This window comes from Miscanthus floridulus, chromosome 16 (genome assembly GCF_019320115.1).
Source record: "Miscanthus floridulus cultivar M001 chromosome 16, ASM1932011v1, whole genome shotgun sequence".
Classification (NCBI taxonomy): domain Eukaryota; kingdom Viridiplantae; phylum Streptophyta; class Magnoliopsida; order Poales; family Poaceae; genus Miscanthus; species Miscanthus floridulus.
Window position 1 is genome coordinate 118,676,392 of NC_089595.1, and position 3,988 is coordinate 118,680,379.

Genomic DNA, 3,988 nt, shown 5'->3' on the forward strand with positions numbered 1-3,988 from the left:
CTCCTGTCGGACAAAATCCTCTGTCGGAGGCTCCAGACAGAAGGTCGCTAAACGAGGGATTCAGTAGGCTTTGGCCAAGTAGGAGTAAGAGAAAGGGGTGGAGGCCCTCGGCTTTGGCTGATGCTCCGGACTCGGGCTTTGGCTCAGGCTCTGCCTGAAGGAGAGAGTGAGGATCAAGTACCGACTCACAAGAACTAGGGTTTCATAATTGCTTCACCAACTTCCTTCTCACAGTTACAAGTGTTCCCTATTTATAGGGCTCAACTACCACTTTACAGAGTTTACAACAGTGCCCCTCAACTGCTACGGTACATTCCAGGAATATTCCAGCCCTAGTGTCTAACCTCAGGGGTGTTCTCGTCATACCGTCTTGCAATGTCTTCACCTTGGGCCTAAGCCGACGCCCATTGGAGGCCCATCAACTATCCTCACGTATGCCTTGCTGACTTGATCGTTCCTTGATGGGCCTCCGCCGCCTTGGGGAACACCTTCGCCATGATCACTACGCTTGGCCTCCGCTGTCCCGGGGAGAGCCTCCGCCGTCCCGGGGAGAAACTCCACCGTCATTCTTGTACTAGGCCTCCGCCGTCTTGGGAAGAGCCTCCGCGGGCTAGGCCTCGCCGTCTTGGGGAGAGCCTCCGCCGGCTGGGCCTCCGCCGTCTTGGGGGGAAGCCTCCGCCGGCTGGGCCTCCGCCGTCTTGGGGAGAGCCTCCGCCGGCCGGGCCTCCGCCGTCTTGGGGAGAGCCTCCGCCGGCTAGGCCTCCGCCGTCTTGGCGAGAGCCTCCGCCGGCTAGGCCTCCGCCGTCTTGGGGAGAGCCTCCGCCGGCCGGGCCTCCGCCGTCTTGGGGAGAGCCTCCGTCTGCTAGGCCTCCGTCGTCTTGGGGAGAGCCTCCGCCGGCTAGGCCTCCGCCATTATTCCTTCATCAGGCCTCTTTGAGGGGGAGTTGACCCATACTCCGTGTGGGCTCCGCCAACATTATAATTATCTTGTTTTCAGCAAACCTTCCTTATTTTACATGATCAGCCCATGCAAGCGGTTGCAAATTTTAGGGAGCTGCTCCCTGATGTGCGTTCTCCTAGCATTTGATAAAACTTGCTCATATATCCGTCTAAAAAAATTCTCTCTTTTCATGAGCCAATCTCAACTCTTAAGTTGATCAAATCTCTATAGCTAAAAACTCAAACGGACCCGTCTACCTAACCATTGTGAAGCCTCCTGCAACTGATTTGAAACCGCAACCTATTCACCTTCCGTATAATTGTTATATAGTTGGAAACCTGCATCACGTGCTATGGACCCTCAATAGAGAATACTCCTATAACTAATATCATACCATGAAACACTAATCTCTCATAGAATCAAACAAGGAGGCTTCAAACATCAGATCATCAAGCTTTACACTCTTATTGTTTGGAATTAGACCAATCTACTACATTTAACACAAGCCATTTGGACATCATTTTTTTCTCATAATACCCTTGTTTTTTTTTGTTAGAGTACTCAACTGGATGGAGTGTAGGTGAACACAAATTTGCCAGAAGTGGCCGATTAGATCAAATTTTATTAAATCTGTGCAACTCAAGTTTGAAAAAAAATTAATTCTTTTTTTCTCTTAGAGCAAATCCTAGCTATGGCTAACCATTTTGGTACTATACTAGTTGTGATCAGCATTCAGCAGAGGGAAGCGGGGACCTGAGCACAGCAAGGCAAGCAGTCCACGTACATGCACAAGCAATCCACGAGAACAAGCAGTCCTCGACGACGACGCCGGGGTCGGAGGCAAGTAAGCGCGCTCCTATCTGACTCGATGCAGAGTGTTCAAGGATGACAAGCAGAAGCGTAACGTACCTTCACAGAAAAGACACGGGGCCCCAAGGGCAAAGGGGACGGCGGAGGTATGGACCCAAATAGAAACTAATTGTGGTATTTGTCTATGCATTTCTTCGTAATCCACCGGACTTTTCACATAAATGTTTGCCTTTTTCCAGAAGAGTTTATGTTGCCAAGATGCACGTTGCCGGGCTGTGCCACTGAACCCAAGAGACCCAGGATCATTCTTTGTTGTGGTCAATTCACATTCACGTGACATGTGTGGATTTGTCATCTAAATGGTCGCTCACATTCTCTCTTCTTCTTTTTCATCAAAGAGAGATCATGTACGCAAGGTTATTTAATAACACTTAACGTGGTAGAACAAAATATACCTATGTTATTGGAAGAAAGAATGCATGGTAAATTTTGCTGCACATATTTGTAGTGGACTAGCAAATGGAGATCTGGAACCTATGGTATTATTAACCATTATGCAGTCCAGATAATTACTGAACCCGTTGCTCGTAAAATTCATATGCATTGACTTCCGATTTCAGTCTATGGTCCAAGTCTTCGTCCTCCAAGTCATGACGAGACAATGATGGGAGAAGAAACCCCATTCGCTTACGTTGAAATTTGGCTTATGCTGATGCTTATACTGATTTGTTGTGAGGGAAAAACACTGTTCGTTGACTGAAAAGTAGATCAAGCGAACAGGGTAGTTGTTTATTTGTCTTGGTGCATCCACAAGGCACCATCTAAAGTCACTTACTATCATTTTGGTAGGTGGTGACTATTTTAACTTTTCTATTTATTTGGCTTCCACTATATATGAAAAATTATGCTATCATTTACTCCTCCGTTCTAAAAAAAATACCGTTCTCATATATCGAGAAAAGTTAACACACAACAAAAAAAAAAGATGCATGCATCTCTATTTTTTTTATTATCTACATGTATTGATTAGACAAAAGCAAGTGGTTGCCACCTAAAAACTCTATACTTGATTGCATCATACGTCCATGTAGCACACTTTTTAGGATACTACACCTGCTAATAAGTAGTTAGCTCTTATTTACTCTAAACAACTATGCTTACCGCAAACCAATAGATTCCTATGTTATTAGTATTCATGTGTTCCAAACACCAATTCCTATAAAAATCCTGTATTTTTCAATCCTCTGTTTTACACCTCTATTCCTTTCCTATTCCTGTGTTTTCTTCGATTCCTACGTTTTATGTTCCTCTATTCTAAACAGGCCATAACTGGGCAGGGAGTATTATAGAACCCAATGCAGGAGCCGAGAAACTTGACCATCTACGAACTCAAGGGTATTTATTAAGACAGTAGCGGCCCAAAACAAGAGAATGTTTTTCTTTTTGTGGCAACTTATGTGTGCAATGGCTACCCTTTTATGACAACTTATATATTGTAGGTGAGACAACTAATATGCAGGATTTAAGAACACATTCGAACCTAAAAGATGATTGAAAACTGAAACTAAAAAAAGTAAACTGAAAATTGAAACTAAAAAACATTGAAAAAATTTTGACTGAAAATTGAAAATAAAAAAACATTGAAAAAATCATAACGCATTTAACTAAAACTAAAAAACAATGAAAATAATTGAACTAATGAACTAAAATTGACAACCACAACAAAAAACTAAAATTGAAAAAAAAAATAAGTAGGCAAAATGAAAAAAAAAACTAAAACCGAAATTAGCAAAAACTAAAACTGAAATTGACAACCAGAAAATAAAACTGAAAATCATTAATAGAAACTGAACTAAAGTAGACAAAATAAGAAACAAAAAAATAAAACATAAGAATGGAACTGAAACTGAAAACATAAGAATTATTATCAGGCGCGAAAGCGGGCTGTTGCTACTGCATATACATAGGCCAGATTTGGCCATGATCTTTTTTTTTTAGGAAAAGATCTGGCCATGATCTGATCCTTGTGCACGTTCCAGGCTACACAACCAAGCCGCGACCGGTAGCGCATTAGAATTTGAGAAATAGAAAACAATACTTACCTGCAGTACCTGAGAGCCGAACGTGGAGAGACAGTCCACGAACAAGCGTCAGAGAAAGGCCCAAGTGGCCAGCGACGGGATCACCAGAGACGGTACAGCGCCTCGACATCTATCGACTACGCCGCAAGTACGAGTA